General features: G+C 34.4%; 1 pseudogene; it reads right to left on the bottom strand.

Annotated features, from left to right (window-relative positions):
* Positions 1-965: 965 nt before the first annotated feature.
* Positions 966-19,969, bottom strand: LOC120202315 (annotated as a pseudogene).
* Positions 19,970-20,570: the final 601 nt, after the last annotated feature.

Here is a 20,570-nt window from a genome sequence, read left to right as displayed (position 1 = left end):
GAACAAACACTAAAATCATAATTAAATGATCTTGGAAATAATTTATTCTTAAATTTAATATCCATGGTTGAGTTGGGTGAACAATAAAGCGAAAGCACACGGAGATAGATTTGGCAACTTCTTTGTCAAGTAACAACTTGGAGTAGGAAAGTCATCATTGAACGGAACATAAATCCTTCATAGTGCTTGAGTTTTTTATAATATTTAATGATTATAGTTTTTTGATTAATTAATATATTATTTCCCTAAAAAAATTCACATATTACTAGTAATTTAGTTAATTTCACTATACATCCCTAAAGTATGACCCTCATTTTGAATTAGTCCTTAAACTTTTAAACATTCTAAATCCAACCCCAAACTATGACTGCCATTCTTTGGTCCTTAAACTTTTGAACATTCCAATAACTTCCCCTAAATCAGTCAAAAGCTTGGGGATCAATAAAATGAGGGTCAAATTTGAAGATAAATATAGAATGTTTAAAATTTTAAAGATTAATTTAGAATGAGAGCCATAATTTAAGAATGAAATTAGAATGTTTTAAAGTTTGGGGACTCATTTAGAATAACTCTTACTAATATTTATTTTTATATAAAATTATTTGATTTTTAAATAATCATTTTTAAAATAAAATAAAATAAAATTTAACCATTTTAATATTTAATCATTTGAAATAAAATTAATTTTTAAATGTTTTAAAATAAGATTGATTTTATTAATCTATTTTTTTCCATATGAATATATTGCGTATAGCCAAATGATCTAGTTAATGACAAAGCTTTCTTCCAATTTGGCAAGTTTATTGAGTCTCAAGAGGCTGTTTCCACTAACAATAGCTTATACGTGAACCATACCATGTGATAACGCCAACTTAAAAGATAATGATCTTCATCCGCTAAACAAACTCGGCTTAAAAGAACTCCCAAGAAAACATCTTAAACAAGAAGTTATCTCCGAGGATTTATCATGGACTTAACTCGGAATAAACAAAGACTCGTGCCTTGATAATTATAGAGGCATTTCACCACTGTCAGCAATCACAACTTCGCTCTTGGGTATGCCACTCTGCCTTCCTTCCGCTTCGATTTTGTAAACCACGTCCATACCGGACAGCACCTTTCCAAACACCACATGTCTGCCGTCCAACCTGCACATAGTTACTCGATGATTAGCAACTATGTAAACCTCTAAAAAAATCTAAACATCTTTGTAGACACTAATTTTTTCATTATATTATTTTAATTATTAATATTATTAAATAAAATATATTATTATATATATATATTATTATCATTAAATAAAAAAAATAATAATAATAATAATAAAAATATTACAAAGCCCAAAACTGGGGCCCGATTACAATTGGCCCAGCAGAACCCAAACCCTTTAGGGTTTGTAATATTCAGCTAGGGTTGTCTAAACCCTAGCTTCCAGACGCCGCCGCCGCTCCAAAGTTCCAGTGAGTCCCAGCCGCCTCTGAGGCTTCCAGAAGGCCAGAAGCCACCCCGACGACCGACTCTCTGATGCCAGATGGTCCAACCAGTTAAAAAAAACCCCAGCAAGGACAGAGAGCAACGGAGAACACGAGAGAAACGAGGACAGAAAACGGAAAAAAAACAGAGAGGAAAGAACCGAACAGAGACGAACCCACAACCAACATAAAACCAAAACAGAAAACAAAGAAAGAAGAAAGAAACTTACCCTTGGAGCCTTGACCACCGTCGGAAGCACTAAACATCGCCGGAGAACAGAAAATACCGATGGTATTTTCGTCGATTTACTCCGATTAGGAGTCTTGTAGGGAAAACAAAGACCGGAATCGGTCTTAGGGCGTTTAGATCTACGCTTTGGGGGTGTTTTTGGTGAATTCCGACCACCGTTACGGTGGCCGGCGGCGGTGGCCGGCGGCGGAGTACGGTGGCCTATGGCTGCCGGTTTCCCTCCGACGAGGGAAACTAGAGAGAAACCAGAGAGAACTCTGGTTCTCTCGTTTTGAGAGAGAAAGGAAAGAGGCAAATGAGAAGCTTGGCCCTTCGGGCCAGGCGTTTAGGGTATTTAAAACCCTCCCCAAACGACGTCGTTCTGGGGAGGGTATCTGTGTAATTTAAGAAAGGGTAAACCCTTCCCGCAGCCATTATAATTTTATAACTTTATATTTTAGTCACTGAACTCAATTTTAGATCTTTATAATTCGGTTCTTTAATTTTAATTTTATTTATTTTAGTCATTTATATTAAATAATATATTTAGGAAAATATCAAATTTAGTCCCTCATAGTTTATTAATTATTATTTTAATCACGTATTAATTAATTAGGTTAAATTACACTATTAATCATTATCTTTCATAATATTTCGAATTATTATCTTTATTTTTAATACTTTATATTTAGTTTTATAATTTTTGAATTTCTTTTATTTTGATCATTATTTAATTACAATATTATTTTGTTATTACTTTTATATTTTAATTATTGCTTTAATTATTATTATTATCTTAGTCATATAAATATATATATATTTTTTAAATAATAATGTTTATTTATTTTCGATATCAAAGAAAGGGCAGTCCTAATATAACTGGATGTCCTATTCTGGTATTTTAAATAATTAAATATTATAAAATTTATAATTTAGTTTATTTAAAATATTAAAATTTTAATATATTTTATTTATTAATATCAAAGAAGAGAGCTGTCTTAAGATACCTAGAAGCCATTTTCTGATATTTTTGAATAAATAAATATCTTACTATATTAAAATAAATTTTTGTCATACAAAATGTTTGTCATTTATTTATTTAATATTGAAGAAAAGAGCTGTCTTAAGGCACCTAGAAGTTCTTTTCCGATATTTTTAAATATTTTTTAATTTTGAAATAATATAAATTTAAATTAAATATATTTTGAATTTTTTTAATTTTTAATAATAGAGACAATTTATAATTAAAAAGTACCAATTTTAGGCGTTGTAGGGGTGCTAATCCTTCCCTAAACGTAACCGACAACGAATCCCTTTTTATTATTAAAAAGACAAATTTTTGGTTAAAATGCAGATCAGTTTATCTTTTAATTGATGTTTTCTTAAAAACTCTTTTAAAAGATATTTTTTTTTAGGACTCCCAAATTATTCGACCTACCTGACCCAAAAGGCCGATGGCGACTCCCAAATTATTTTAAAAACCATTTATTCACATCAATTTTCCCACCAATTAAATATTTCGTGCCCGGACGAAAACCGGTTACGACAGCTTGGCGACTCCACTGGGAACCCTGTTGTCAAACTTAAAATCAAATTATAAATTGTCTCTACTAATTAGAAATAAAAAAAATCATTTATTTAATTTTTTCTTTTATTTCAATTTTTTTATTATTATTATTTCATAATATTATTATATTTATTATTTTATTTTCAGTATTAAATTTCATTATTTATTTGTTTGTTATAGATTTGAATATTTCTCCTCACACACAACTTGCATTGCATAACAAAGCGACGTTTCGTGAGAATTATTCTCCGTGTCAGACCTAGCAAGTAACTTTCAGGGTTCATATGCTCTATGTCTTCGTGAGAATTTATTCTCCGTATCAGGCATAGAGAAATGTGTCCTCTCGACTTGAACTCGATCCGCTTAAGTCTGTGATGGATAGGTTGAGGGTTGGCAGCCTAAGGGGCACTAACAAGTACAATTCGAGTACCTTTACTCCTAGAACTAAAACCCTGCATATAATACCCTAGAAATTCACCTAATCTAAGACTGTAAACCTTTGTTCATAGGTGTACACAAAGGAGAATAAGCATAGCTTTTAATTTTTTTAATTATTATTATTTTTTTTTTTCCCTGAATAAATGCATGCGAACTAGAAATCATGCAGTTAGGTTAATTTTTCCAAACAAAGCATGGGAATTAGAAAGCATGAGGTTAGATTTATTATATACCATGATAAATAAATTTTTTTCTTTCAAAGTTTGTTAACCATTTTATTTTTTTTCTTATTTTCATATGCATGTTATTTTTGTTCTAATTTGTTTATATTGTTTTCTTTTGTTTGCATTGCATAATCATGAACAAAGGTGTTAACTGAAAAGACTGTTCATCAAATTAGAAAGAAATCATAAATGGACAAAAAGTTCTATGATCAAACAAAATATGATGCGGCCAAGAAAAGACATCCTCAGGGAAATCCAAGGATAGAGGAGAGCTATGCACCCAAAGATTGTATGCCCATTAAAGATCAAAAGGAGATACGTGAGATAAGAGACCAGATGTCCAAGATGATGGAAAGGATATCTGTTTTGGCCAAAAGAGAAGAGATTCCTGCACAGAAAGAGAAAGCTTAATAAATAATCATGCAATTTCAATAGCAAGGGAATTCTGATCCTAACCAACTTGAGAAATTACAGACAGTTATCATTCTATTCACAAATCGTCTGGAAATACCAAAGAAATGGTGACTACTGTAAAAGCCTCAGAGATGAGAAGAAATCATGTGATCAGAAATCATCAAAGTTTGTCTGCTCCCAATGACTAAAACTCAGGTTCAATCCAAGACAAAAGGTGGTTCTCATGTTGATGCTATAACCTATATCATATAAAGTTGTAAAAGTTACTTGAAGCACGAGAAGTGGCTCCATATTACATAAAACCGTTCCAACCTCCATATCCAAATTGGTATGACATCAATGTTCATTGTGAATATCATGCCGGAGCTCAAGGACATACCATCGAGAATTGTCTTGCCTTCAAACGTCAAGTCCAAAGTCTTTTGGGATCATGGAACCTTACAATTTATGGTAAATGATCGACTAGTTTGATAACCAAAGGTCCTGCTAGATAATACCAAAAGTCTTCAAAGGTAAGAATATCAGTAGGCACCCAGAGAGAAGAAGATTTGCTGAGTTCTCTCACAAAGGAAATGATCAATTCCGAGAATTGACATAGGAGATGAAAGAACCCAGAATATCATGGAAGAAGCTGTAGTCCAGACAAGCAATATGGCCCATAAAGCTAAAACTAACTTGGTTTTAAAGAAGAAAATGGAAAAGTTATTCCCTATATGTAAAGTTTTGTTGAAATTAGGACTGAAAGTTGTCCCCCTACATGTAAAATTTTGTTTGATGTACTGAAGCTTTTGTGTTAATGAAATCTGTTCTAAGATGATCACTCTTAAGTAACACCTTTTCATACATGCATTTACATTTTTGTATCTGTGCATTTTCATTTTGTATTTTTATTTTTTATATCTTTGAATTGCACATTTTGCATTCTTATTTTTCAATTTATGCATTTTTCACATTTTTATTTAAGTATTGTCATATACTTTAATTATAAAAACATGTTAATAATTAATGAAAGGTTTTGTAACAGTAAAACCAGGTCATTCATTCAATTACTTTACTGTACATTTTGCATTTTATTTTTCAATTATGCATTTTTCACATTTTTATTTAAGTATTGTCATATACTTAATTATAAAAACATGTTAATAATTAATGAAAGGTTTTGTAACAGTAAAACCAAGGTCATTCATTCAATTACTTTACTGTCATCATGAAAACAATGGAGCAATCTTATAAAGGGACTACAAGACCAGTGGCCAGAACAATTGACAGGGTTACCTCAGGATATAAGGAAAGAAACATCAGATTCAGTACCAGATGGATCAAATCAAATTATTCAGTATGTGACATCTGATAAAGAAGAGATAATTGATAAAGAGCAATCATGCTGTCAGATTGAAGAGTCGAAAATGGTAAAATCCTCTGGGGCATCCCAATTGAACCCAAAGAATAGCCTTGTTCATTATTCGCAATATGAAGAAAGATTCAAGAAGATGGATGAAGCAATCAAAAATATGAAATGTGTTGATACTTCCCACAAAGAATTAGAAGCAAGAGAGCTCAGCTTGATTCCAGATTTGATTATTCCCCATGAATTCAAAATGCCTGATTTTGAGAAATATGATGGCACCAGTTGTCCCTTAATCCATTTGAGAATGTTTTGCAGAAAAATGGAAGGATATTTGAGTTCTAATGATCTATTAATTCACTCTTTCCATGATAGTCTTGTTGGCCCAACAGTAGTCTGGTACAATCAGTTGACCCAAGAACAGATCAAGAGATGGGTAGATTTAGCTGATGCATTTTTGAGACAATATCGGTATATTAAAGGCTTAGCTCCAACACGTATGGATCTTCGAAGAGTAAAGAAGAAAACCAATGAAAGATTTCAAGAATATGCCCTAAGATGGAGAGGAATGGCAGCACAAGTTCAACCTTCCATGTTAGAAGAAGAAATATTACGTATGTTTCGTGATTCCCTTCCAGCGCCTTTCTTCGAGTTAATGCAGGCAAATCCGACAAACGAATTCGAGAATCTTGTGACAAGTGGAGATTTAATTGAGAATGTAATCAGTGAAGAAAACTCAAAAGTCACATCCAAGAGCCTGACTGATCAGAAAACAAAAGCTGATGATACGAATGTATGTCGCATCCAGAATCCCCGCAATTGCAAAAGAAAAAGAGCAAGTAACTGTTCGGATCGACCAAAGAAAGTCATACGATCAAGAAAAACTTTGGAAGTGTTCCAAACTTCCATTTCAGACTTGTATCCTCATTTGGTTAAAGGTCAATACATCACACCAAGACCAACTAAAATGACATCAAACCCTTCTACTCATAGCTATGATCAAAATAGTGTTTGTAATTTCCACTTGGGGGTAAAGGGGCATTCTACAGGCAATTGTAGGCCACTGTTAAAAGAAATTGAGATTCTTGTTGACAAAAGGGTTTTGACACAAGAAATTTTGACACAAGAAATGATCAAGAAATGGGGGGCAAATAGAGAAAAGAACCCTGATCCTATTACATACCCAACATTATAGGAATAATGAGGCATGATGCATAAACAACTGGAAGTGTTATCTACCACTGTAGTACTTTCTATTTTCAGCATCTTGTTTGAACTTGTTTTAGTTCCTTTCTCCACTTTTTGTGCAATAAATAAATGTGTGTTACTTTTATGGTTATGAGTAAGGAATCAAGTTTTAATCTTGAGATTATTGAGTATCAAGTAGATTAAATATTCTTTTAATTTTTCAAGAGTTATAGATCTATTGGCAAGTGGTAAAATTATATCTTTAATATCCCATCCAATGCCAATTACTCAAACCAAATCCTGACACTACATTTATTTAAGACTCTGAAGAAATATCTCTACCTGTTTTTGAGACACAAACACTAAATGTTTACCTTCTCGGGTAGAGTCGATTGATTGATGATACTACATTCCACCATATACATGACTTTATAAGTCACACATTTGTCCTTCCAAATACAAAACCATCATAAACCAAAAGACCTCAAAAGAACCAAACTTTCAATTATTCGTGAATTTTACTGCAAGAAGAGACAAGATGAGGCATCATGGACCAACTCATTGATGATAATTTCGAGTGGTTAGGGCATACTCAAATAAGAAGGGGAAAGTGATGGATTGAAATAAATATATCATGCATTAATTACATTTTTTCATGTAAATAAAGTTAATCTTGAATATTCATCCCCTGTGGATACCTTTTTTTACAAAGATTTTTGTGTATGAGATGATGAACGGCATTGTTTCATTTATCCTTTAATATATATATATATATATATATCCTTTGTTGTCCCCATTAGAGCCTGAATAATTTTTCTTCTGATTCAACCTTAACCAAGGATCACCCTCCACATTAGGGGGCAAGATGAAGGATATTTGCTCACAAGAATAAAGATTGTCAATACAGTTTTATTACACAGACAAGTTTCCATGAAGGCAAGAAAGTTTTGAATTACAAAGTATGTCAAATACAGAGTGCTTGAAGATCAATCCAATCAAGAATAATGAAAAATCTCCAAAATGCAAAAGGAAAAGGAGGTGCTCAAAGCAGTTGAAGTATTATACTCATCTAACAAAGAAAGAAAAAAAAGAGAGAAAAAGGAAAATTGAATCAAGATGGGTGACTTATTGAGCCTCAAGTTACAAGGTTGATCAAGTACAAACAAGAAGAACAGGAAATGCTGAAGATATGAGAAATTGGAAATGAATCCAAAATTTGGCAGTCTAGAGGGATCCAAATGATGGAAAAATCCCCAACAAGGCAGATCCAAGTCAAACAAAACAAGATTGATGGCATCAGAATGAATTGATCCTTGGTTTGATGACCCTTAAACACTTATTTGGGCCTTTTTATCCTTTTTTTTTCATAACCATAAGACATGGCCTACGTTACGTACCTGAAAAGTCCATTTTAATCATACATGGATTTCTAAGTAAAAGAGAATATCTTTAGAATTCATTCCGCCTCTCAAGATTGATTTTTATTTGCAAAAATTGGTTTTTAAAATCTTTAATGCATGATATGAAAAATGATAAAATGAGGGTTCAAGATATAAATTTTTAAATAACATCTTAGAACCAAAGGAGGATTCGAGTTGAAAACCTGAAAAGGCGGCTCGAATATTGAATGGTGCAACAAATGACATAAGAGATGATTTTAAGCTATTAAAAGGAGCACCGCACATCCCAAAGACGTTCATGATATTTTGGAAACGAGAAGCATCTCTACAAGATGAGCATAACAACCTTTTCTTCAAGTTAGTGGAAGCCCGAAGCGACATACTGAACCAACTTGAAAAAACCTACTTTACCAGAATCCACCTACACCTTAAATTAGTCAATAGTTTTGACACTTGCCATAGGACTATGATTTTTGAATGATTTAAAAGTGTAGTTGATTTATTTGATATTCATTAAACTTATTGTTTATAATTTGATTATATTGTGAACCTGAAAGGGGTAATACTTTGCAAAATTCTTTCATTCTTCAATAAACAAAGGAGGAAAAAACATTTTCAAGCCTGGCAGTCTCAAATGAGAAAGGTCCTTGAAGCAATTGTTGTTTATTCTACCTCGGTTGTAGAAAAAAAAATAAACAAGGCCAGAGGAATGAAGCACTTCACATTTTTGAAGGCAAATGGTCCAAGAAGCCAGAAAGTCTGGGGAATTGAACTTGTGACACTCCCCTATCACATTATTAGTAGCTCATCAAGAAAGATTATCGTTTATCTCATGTTGAGGTCGATAAGCATCACCAGACAAATTACTTTCCCTAGCCATTAATCCATGTTTCTGACAGATTACATCACATAGATATAGGTCCCAGTAAGATGTATTATGGGAATGAACAAGTCAATACTTGCACTCTGGTTATACCATGATGTGGCTCAAGTCTGATCTATCATTGATACTTCTTCTATGCCGATCACTTTCTTTGTTAAGAGGATACCCATTATGTCCTTCAGAAGATTGCTGAATTTGAATTTGAGGACTTATGGCACAGAATAAGACATTGGAACAAATTCTACATTTGTATGCCGTACAGGATTCCAAAAGTTGAGATAACCAGTTTTACCATCAAATAAACCTTTCCATGGTTAGGGAAGAGTGGGATAAGACAGTGTGTATTTTGGAGCAGCAGAAGAGACAGTCATTGTGGTAGTCATTGCAAGAAAATGCACCAGCAAAAATCTTCTATTTCATCCTGATGATGTTTATTTCTTCCAGTAAGGTTGTTACACTGGATGTCACCGACAACAAGGTCGAATTCGACAAATCTACTCATCAATTGCTCCAACCGATCATCATTCAGTTCTTTCACATCTGTTTTCAAAAGTATGCCAAGACAATAAAAGGCAACTTCTGTATCATTGATCCTAGAGACAAGAGACAGGACATTGATATCACCAGAGAACATGTTTCTAGCAGCTCCTCATGTATAGTTTTTAGGGAAACCTAGAAGTATTTCCACCTCATCAGGTTCAAGTGGAATAACTTTATTCATTCTAATCCATACCAGATTCCATTTTCAAGCACTCATCAAGAACATACTTCTGGACACTCGAAGGTGTTTCATTGTCATAAGCTTCAAGAGCCTTACAGATCCTTTCTGTCAATTTGGCACTTCCTGTACATGTTTATAAGCAGTTCAACTTTTTTCTTGGATCCCAGGAAGACCATCATTTCTTTGTCAATGGAAAAGCATCAGCACATGGAGGAAGTAGAATAAAAGAAAATCTATTCTCAATTGGCAGAATTATGAATATAGCCCTTTTCAGTGTAATAGCATGAAAATGCTTCGAATCTATAAATTCTGGCTCTACATCAAATAAGTACTGTGATATTCCAGTCCAAACATTAACTGGAGCAAGTGCCATGTGCTCAAAGTAGAAATAAGAAGACTCAATAGCATCTTCTGGAAGTGTTCTTTGAGTTATCTGATCTGGTTTGGTATGAACCCCAAAAAACAATCATTGGATTTGAAAGATGAATTGCTCATGGTAGAAACAAGGAGACCCAATAGCATCTTCTGGAAGTGTTCTTTGAGTTATCTGATCTAATTTGGTAGGAACCCCAGAACCGATCATTGGAATTGAAAGATGAACTGCATGATCATCTTCATTAAGAAGCTTCTTTTCAAGCTTCCTCTGCTTCTTCTTTTTCCACAAATCATAGCCCAAGTTTCGCCTTTGTTTGTAATTGGGATCATTGCATAATGGCTTCCTATCTTCTACCATAAGAAGTGCGTCAGTAACCTTAGCCATTTGATCAGCACATATAAAATCTGTCAATTCTGTAATTAATGAATCTGAACCACATCTCTCCATGGTTATTGAAGCTTCAGCCTCTGAGAATCCCATTTTTGTCAAGTATAACAGTTTACTCTCCTCATCAGAATCAGAATTCATGATTTCCTCGATATCAGAAGAACTATCAATATATGTGAAATCATCCTGAAAGATCGCTTCATAATCAGATGAGTTGTTATCAGAATCAACATGTTGCATGGGTGCAGATTTTTGATGAGCTTGTACCATTGTATATGTAGTCTTGCCATTGCATCAGATTATTGTTTGCATAAATTGGTTTCTCTCCCACAGAAAAGTATATTTCAGATATGGCCTTCACTGAAAGATGATAAGCCACTGTGTCAGCTTGGAACGGATTACCAAGCTATTTTTACTGCACTGTCTGACTAAATCCCTCCAGATACAGAAAATGGTCACCTCATTCAGAAGACACATATCTCAGACGTTTCTGTTAGAATGATTGAATACTTCTTAAGTTTGTGATAACATGAAGAGAATTTCAGTTACTTGATAACACTACTGTTTAGTGACACCAGAATGAGAGTATTCAAGATAAATAGATTTGGGGCACGAATAAAGCTACAAGTACCTACAACAATTCATTGTCAAAATTGGACCTCGTGGGGATCATGACATTCCAGTCAAACAGAAATTGAGAGTGAATAAGATAAATCTAGAGGGACATCTTGAGGGCCCATTTCAACCAGAAATAGAATATTGGGGCATTTTGAAGGCTCACAGCAATATGAATATTTGGGCATTCTTGGAGGCTCATCTCAACAAGAAGTAATGTTGAGCACACTTTTAACATCTGTATCAGCAAATATTGGGGCATTTTAAAGCTCACTTCAGACAGATCCATGTGGGGTATTTTGAAGACTCAGATTAACAAGAAGCAAATATTGGGGCATGCTGAAAACCCTTTTCAATCAAAATCAGGACTGTTGATGCATTTTGGACACTTGTATTAGCCAATGTTGGGGCATGTTGAAGGCCCATATCATCCTGTGTCGAGATCATTGATTTGAACAAATATTTCTAATGAGACAAAGATATGAAGAATGAAAATGATGAAACAGTGACAGTTGAGCTGACTACACATAATTGCTTCGTTCATCAGGCAGTTGCATTAGGGTCCTGTTGTTGAACAAATATTTATTCAGCAAGTATGGTTTCAAATACCAATCTTCTTAAAACCATGTGTCACATGATAGCGCGATCTTTGTTAAGCTACATCATAGTTGCATGAATAAAAATGATCCCCAGGAGGCTACTCAATCCAGGGTTCAGTTCCTCAAGATCTCAGCTTTGAATTTTGCATTCTCTGTATCAGTGATAATTGAAAATATTTCTTTGAGGTTCCTGACAGTTAGTTTCAACCATACTGTTGGGATTATGAAGCTGTTTTTCACATCAGTTTTTTTACTTACTTGATGACATTGGAAAGGGAGACTCGACTCACTTACATTACTGTTATTCACGCTATTATTGGGGTTATCATTGCCAGCCAGGTTGAACTGAATTTTTATCTATTTTGGGTTTTATCATGTACGTTTCATCCCCAGCAGCAAGAAATCCACGGATATCTTTCTATACATGGATCCTATAGCTGAAGTGTTTCTACTTTCTACAATGCTCATTACAGAAGAAAACGTTATCAGTATTACACTTGCCCTTGCCCGAGATGATATCAAGATCAGTTAGTGTCTCCTATTCAATTCGACACCAGCATATCTTGTGAATTTGACCAACTTTTTGGTCATACCAACATTACACTTGAATCCCCACTGAGTTTTTGTTCTCAAATGGTCTTGTGACATCATTCAAAAGCTTTGAACACTAGGCAAAGAGATTCAATGATTGAGAACATCTGAGCAGAAGCTACAAAAAAGGATGAATGTGTTGTCAAATATTTTACGAACATCTGAGCAGAAGCCACAGGAAAGGATGAATGCACTGTTAAATGTTTTACGAACCTGCTATTCTGATGCTGAACCAATGTTATGATCATATGGTTTCCATTTATTGATCCAAGATGAAGTTTGTCTTCTTCAACCCCAAGATTAAAAGTGAGATATAATGAAGATTTCTTTCCAAGGAAAGTTGAAATTTTAACAATAAGAAACTAGTGGGGTCAACTAAGGTTGAATTACAGGTTGTTGTTAAGCATCTCAACATGATATTGGTCTAAGTTGCCTTATTCGAGATTTGATTATATGTGGAGACATGAAAGGAATTGGAATAAATCTTCCTTGTGATATGTTTCAAGAGTCAAATCAGAACAGACTCTATTCTCCTAATTAATCCCTACTGAGTCAGATGATAGATTCTCTTTTCAAAGATGAAAGCTTTATGGAATTTCTACACAAGTCCAAACAAAGAAAATTGGTTTTATCCAAGACAAAATGGGACATCAAGGTCATAGTTCTGACTACAGCAAGAGTTCCACAAATGAAACATTTCTTCTGAGACCTTCATGAAGCAAAGAAAACAGTAACGATACAAGTTGATCAGATGATTCTGCAGAAATGCAAGCTTGATAGCATAAGTTGCGATACTAATATCCAGAGATAACCCTGGCAATAAATGATGAACTGAAGGAAGATCGAGTTCACCACTTTGAAATCAAATGAAGATTGCATCAACATTCATGCATTCATAAGAAAATCATTTGCACAATAGACAATGCATTACATTGATACATCTGAGTACATTCAAACATGAAGTTTTACAGATCTTCGGAAGAACAAGAAGATTCATGGTAAGAAATACCTTACAAGAAGAAGGTATTCAAAACCGCAAATACAGGAATCACGTAAACATCTGAAGAAGAGATGGACGCAATCCACAAAAAATGAGCATTATCTTGAGATTGGGGCATGTTACCCAATCAACATGTTATTTTGAAAAAAAAAATGAGAAAACGATTTCCATAGTTTCTCATTCAATCTTTTCTAAAAATAAAATTGATGAAAAGTAAGAAAACGATTTCCTTAGTTTTTTTTACTTAGTAAACTATTTCCCACATCTGTAAGTCATTCAGTGCATGATGTTTCCAAAAAGCATTCGGGAGCTTTTTGATGTTTTCAAAGCCTTCGGGTCATCTGTAAGCCCTTCAGTGCATGATGTTTCCAAAAAGCCTTCGGGAGCTTTTTGATGTTTTCAAAGCCTTCGGGTCATCTGTAAGCCCTTCAGTGCATGATGTTTCCAAAAAGCCTTCGGGAGCTTTTTGATGTTTTCAAAGCCTTCGGGTCATCTGTAAGCCCTTCAGTGCATGATGTTTCCAAAAAGCCTTCGGGAGCTTTTTGATGTTTAAAAAGCCTTCGGGTCATCTGTAAGCCCTTCAGTGCATGATGTTTCCAAAAAGCCTTCGGGAGCTTTTTGATGTTTAAAAAGCCTTCGGGTCATCTGTAAGCCCTTCAGTGCATGATGTTTCCAAAAAGCCTTCGGGAGCTTTTTGATGTTTTCAAAGCCTTCGGGTCATCTGTAAGCCCTTCAGTGCATGATGTTTCCAAAAAGCCTTCGTGAGCTTTTTGATGTTTTCAAAGCCTTCGGGTCATCTGTAAGCCCTTCAGTGCATGATGTTTCCAAAAAGCCTTCGGGAGCTTTTTGATGTTTTCAAAGCCTTCGGGTCATCTGTAAGTCCTTCAGTGCATGATGTTTCCAAAAAGCCTTCGGGAGCTTTTTGATGTTTTCAAAGCCTTCGGGTCATCTGTAAGTCCTTCAGTGCATGATGTTTTCAATATTTCAATCCTACTCAAAAGAAGCCGAATGAAAATTATTGTCTTTTTCGTCTTTGCTCTATTCTTGTTAACACAAGAATGAGCAAAGAGGGGCAACTGTAGACACTAATTTTTCATTATATTATTTTAATTATTATTATTATTAAATAAAATATATTATATATATATTATTATCATTAAATAAAAAATAATAATAATAATAAAAATATTACAAAGCCCAAAACTGGGGCCCGATTACAATTGGCCCAGCAGAACCCAAACCCTTTAGGGTTTGTAATATTCAGCTAGGGTTGTCTAAACCCTAGCTTCCAGACGCCGCCACCGCTCCAAAGTTCCAGTGAGTCCCAGCCGCCTCTGAGGCTTCCAGAAGGCCAGAAGCCACCCCGACGACCGACTCTCTGATGCCAGATGGTCCAACCAGTTGCTGCCGACGCTGCTGCTTCCACGACGCCGACCTCGTCGAGCTTTCCAGAAGCCAGCTGCCTCACCAAATCAGTGCTCTATGGTGAGTCACCGCCATAGCTTGGTGACTCACCAAAGATGCTACCCATGGGACCGGTCCGAGGAGTACACTGTGGTGGCTATAAAAGCCACCACTGAACCTGCAAAGAAAAAAAACCCCAGCAAGGACAGAGAGCAACGGAGAACACGAGAGAAACGAGGACAGAAAACGGAAAAAAAAACAGAGAGGAAAGAACCGAACAGAGACGAACCCACAACCAACATAAAACCAAAACAGAAAACAAAGAAAGAAGAAAGAAACTTACCCTTGGAGCCTTGACCACCGTCGGAAGCCCTAAACATCGCCGGAGAACAGAAAATACCGAAGGTATTTTCGTCGATTTACTCCGATTAGGAGTCTTGTAGGGAAAACAAAGACCGGAATCGGTCTTAGGGCGTTTAGATCTACGCTTTGGGGGTGTTTTTGGTGAATTCCGACCACCGTTACGGTGGCCGGCGGCGGTGGCCGGCGGCGGAGTACGGTGGCCTATGGCTGCCGGTTTCCCTCCGGCGAGGGAAACTAGAGAGAAACCAGAGAGAACTCTGGTTCTCTCGTTTGAGAGAGAAAGGAAAGAGGCAAATGAGAAGCTTGGCCCTTCGGGCCAGGCGTTTAGGGTATTTAAAACCCTCCCCAAACGACGTCGTTCTGGGGAGGGTATCTGTGTAATTTAAGAAAGGGTAAACCCTTCCCGCAGCCATTATAATTTTATAACTTTATATTTTAGTCACTGAACTCAATTTTAGATCTTTATAATTCGGTTCTTTAATTTTATTTTTATTTATTTTAGTCCTTTATATTAAATAATATATTTAGGAAAATATCAAATTTAGTCCCTCATAGTTTATTAATTATTATTTAATCACGTATTAATTAATTAGGTTAAATTACACTATTAATCATTATCTTTCATAATTTCGAATTATTATCTTTATTTTTAATACTTTATATTTAGTTTTATAATTTTGAATTTCTTTTATTTTGATCATTATTTAATTACAATATTATTTTGTTATTACTTTTATATTTTAATTATTGCTTTAATTATTATTATTATCTTAGTCATATAAATATATATATATTTTTTAAATAATAATGTTTATTTATTTTCGATATCAAAGAAAATGGCAGTCCTAATATAACAGGATGTCCTATTCTGGTATTTTAAATAATTAAATATTATAAAAATTATAATTTAGTTTTATTTAAAATATTAAAATTTTAATATATTTTTATTTATTAATATCAAAGAAGAGAGCTGTCTTAAGATACCTAGAAGCCATTTTCTGATATTTTTGAATAAATAAATATCTTACTATATTAAAATAAATTTTTGTCATAAAAAATGTTTGTCATTTATTTATTTAATATTGAAGAAAAGAGCTGTCTTAAGGCACCTAAAAGTTCTTTTCCGATATTTTTAAATATTTTTTAATTTTGAAATAATATAAATTTAAATTAAATATATTTTGAATTTTTTTAATTTTTAATAATAGAGACAATTTATAATTAAAAAGTACCAATTTTGGGCGTTGTAGGGGTGCTAATCCTTCCCTAAACGTAACCGACAACGAATCTCTTTTTATTATTAAAAAGACAAATTTTTGGTTAAAACGCAGATCAGTTTATCTTTTAATTGATGTTTTCTTAAAAACTCTTTTAAAAGATATTTTTTTTAGGTATTCGACCTACCTGACCCAAAAGGCCGATGGCGACTCCCAAATTATTTTAAAAACCATTTATTCACATCAATTTTCCCGCCAAATAAATATTTCGTGCCCGGACGAAAACCGGTTACGACAATCTTAAACTGTTTGCAATTGTCAATATGTAAATTACCAGCTGGTTGTCACGGTTGTAATGAAGAATTGCGATCCGCTGGTGTCAGGACCAGCATTTTCCATTGACAAAAGCCCTAATTTCCACGAAAAGAAGAGACAGCAAAAAAGGTTGATTCTTGTCATAAATTTTTAGTCTTTCGTGCATGTATAAGAAGTTGATATAATGACATATTGACTCACCTGGTCCAGTGTGCTTCAACTTGAAATTCTCATCAGCAAATTTCTCACCACAGATTGATTCCCCCCCCCCCCCCTCCATCACCAAGTGTAAAATCACCACCCTGAAGCATGAAGTTCGGAATAATGCGGTGAAAGGCACTTCCTTTGTAGTGGAGAGGTTTACCACTCTTTCCAACACCTTTCTCCCCTGTAATGGAAAACCCAATCTCTGAAAAGCGCTTAAATTAAACAAAAGTTTGTAAAGAGCCCTTCACAAAAGGGCTAGTCAATCTTCACTCTCGTATTCATTGCAATCGTTGCAAGTAGTTTTCCCTAGCCCTACAGCAACCAGATCTTTACAGTAACTAAGGTTGATCAAAGAGATAACTCAGACCTGTGCAGAGTGCTCCGAAATTTTCTGCATATAAGAAATTAAGCTGATTAGAAAAAGAACCGCTACGGAAATTGCAGACTACAGCCATTAATGTAGCCATAACACCATCATATCACACCTGCTGTTTTTGGAACTGCCTTTCCGAAGAGTCCCATGACAATTTGACCTGAGAACCACAGTTCAGTAATCTTCTAGCTGTCAAAACCGAAAGCACAGGCAGCTATAATGTGAAGCAACACATAACTTCTATACAGAAATCCATGTGGGATGATTATATCAGAGTTCTCTCCGTTATTCTAAATCCCTGTTGCTGCTCTATCTTCTGGAGTTTGGAAAATGGCGTTTTTTGGAATACTTTGGTCTCTTTGGTTGTATCGAAATGGGTTATTCGATCAAGTCCTTCTGAGAATTAGCCAATGGTGTAAGTTCAAGTGGCCCCACTCCTTCAAATCGATTTTTGATGTTCTGTTATGTCCTTTTGCAGCTCGCATATCCCAGATTTCGTGTTCTAAGACTTTGGTCGACGTTTGGGTTGAACTGCCGGCTGGTTATTTGAAGTTCAACGTTGACGGGGCTGCTTAGGGGCAGTTTTGGTGCAGCAGGAATTGGAGGCATCCTAAGAGATCACAAAGGTACCACTATTAAAATTTTCCAAATCTGTTGGGCTTCTCGATCCTACAGGGGCTGAGATTCGAGCGATGGTTGAAACGTGTCATTTGTTTTCGGTTTCTAAGTGGTTTCCATCTGCTTGTCTTATCATAGAATCGGATAGCAAAGTGGTGGTTTCATGGATAAAAAATCCATCCTGTGCCCCTGCTTGTTTTAGGGGCGATGTTTTGCGTTGTAGTCGTTTATGTTGTGTGAATTCTTGGAAGATTCAGGATATTCCTAGGGAAGGAAATAGGGATGTGGATAGCTTGGCTAAAGCAGGTATCGACCTCTTTTAGGTGTTGGTCGCTCGTTGTTTTGTGTTGCTCCTGCTATCGTGTTCTCTTCATTCATGCCTGCTGTTGTGCTGCTCGTTTAGCTGGTGTTGCTTGTCTTCCTCGTTTGCTGGCTACTGCTGCAATTTTTCAAATGGTGTTTGCTTCTAGGGCGGTTCATTTGGTTAATTCGGTGGCCGAACCGACCTATCATTAACCGAATTAATCGATATTTTTTTTTAACCGTTAACCGAACCGAAAGTTTTTTCGAAAATATTAACCGAATAGAATAAATTTCGGTTAATTCGAAAATTAACCGATTTTTTTTTAAATTTTTCTAATTTATATAAAAGTTAAATATTTTATAATTCAAAAAACAGTTTATAATTAATTTAAATAATATATAATTATAAAATAAAAATTTTATATAAAAATTTTAATTAATTAATATTGATTTAGGTTTAAAAGTTATTAGATCTTAAATTATTAATTGAGTTTTAAATGGTTTGGGTTGAGCCCATATGTTATATATAATATATTTAAAAAAAATTAATTCAAAAAAACAGTTTACAATTAATTTAAATAATATATAATTATAAAATATAAGTTTTATATAAATTTTTTAATTAATTAATATTGATTTAGGATTAAAAGTTATTGGATCTTAAATTATTAATTGAGTTTTAAATAGTTTGGGCTAAACCCATATGTTATATATAATATATTTAAAATTTAAAATTTTATTTCGGTTAATTAACCGATTTCGAACCGAATTAACCGTTAACCGAATTCTAAAATTTTTTTTAACCGTTAACCGACCGAACTAATTTGGTGGCCGACCGAATTAACCGAACTAATTCGGTTCGATCGATTAAACGAATTAGTTCGAAAATTTAAACACCCCTATTTGCTTAAGCAACCTTTGGTTCACTTTGCATCATCACGTTGTACTATTTTTCCTCCGCCTAGGAGTAGAGAGGTTTTCTAACGAGGCTCGTGTCGATGTATTCTTTTGTGTGATTTTATTATTCAATGAATCATACTCTTCTCTTTAAAAAAAATAATTATTTACACATTACACATTACAAGTAGGCTTAATCGCTTCTTAATCGAAGAACCCTTATTCGAATTTGGAGGTTTATGCATAGAAAGACCTTTAGGCACCAAGTTAATCACATTTTTACCCACTCTTTGCTATTTAAATCTACCCCTATCTGCAAACTGTTGAAAGAAACATTTGGGAAATTCATGACGCATATTAAGGTAAAGCACTTAACCTTTTCTCACAGTCACAGATCCAATGGGATTTTTTCATAAGGGAAGTGAAGCATAGCAGCAGGTTTTCCATCAATTTCAACATCAAAGAAAACTTTGTAACTTCTTTCAGATCACGCTTAGATTTTTTTGCCTGAAAATTCCAAGAAAAACCCCATCAAATAAAGAAATTCACTAGTCGCGTCCGATTATCGTGAACATCTATCTGATTGTAAACAAAATAAAACATTCAATCTCAAGCTCAATAAAATAAAAAAATCAGTCGATCAAACAAAAGAAACCAAAAAAACTTCATGATTCACGTTTTATTCACAAAAAATGAACCTGAGTAAGAGCTAGAGATCCAAGAAGGACCGAAGTGCATAGCAAGGTGAGAAGCAGCAATCGTGATCTGTCCATCTCTTTGGCTTTTTCGAGTATCGGAGGCGATTAACGGTGTGAGCTGACGAAATGAGTAAGAGAAGAAGTATATACAATGGGTAGGTAGACTGATGAGCCAATGAACACGTGTAGGAATATCATTGGCCGGTAGGTTCCCAAATGTTATGTTTCATTAGTGGATAGCAGTAAATTAAGTTCAATTTCTTATTAGGTTAACTCAATAATAAGCTTCTAAATTCTAAGTCACATATCTAAATTATTTTTTTGTCGAACCATAAAAGTGTTTCAACTATTGGTTAGAATAAAAACTTCAATAAAGTGCATGCATTATATCCCATTAAAAAATCAACATATCAAAATTCAACTAATTCAACCAGTTAACAACATAATCAAATATCAATACCAGCAAGTACATGCACGAAGCAGGGCAGTAAACTGTAATTTGTTTATATGTACTGCTATTAAATACAAATCCTTCATGATTACAAAATTACTGCTAAACTTAAACAACACTTGAACTAGTACAAACGCTCACATAGTTACATTTTAACGCTACATTGTTGTGTTCATTGCTCGATCCTGTTTCGCTTTGAGCAGCATTTTTGGTGAATGAAAATAAAAACAACAAGGGGAGCTAGGATGTATCTGCATAATATTGTCATACCTACA

Source organism: Hibiscus syriacus, unplaced genomic scaffold (assembly GCF_006381635.1).
Source record: "Hibiscus syriacus cultivar Baekdansim isolate YM2019G1 unplaced genomic scaffold, ASM638163v2 tig00008517_pilon, whole genome shotgun sequence".
NCBI classification, from domain to species: domain Eukaryota; kingdom Viridiplantae; phylum Streptophyta; class Magnoliopsida; order Malvales; family Malvaceae; genus Hibiscus; species Hibiscus syriacus.
Note: the sequence above shows the minus strand (reverse complement) of the source record. Positions and strands in the feature narration are given on the sequence as shown.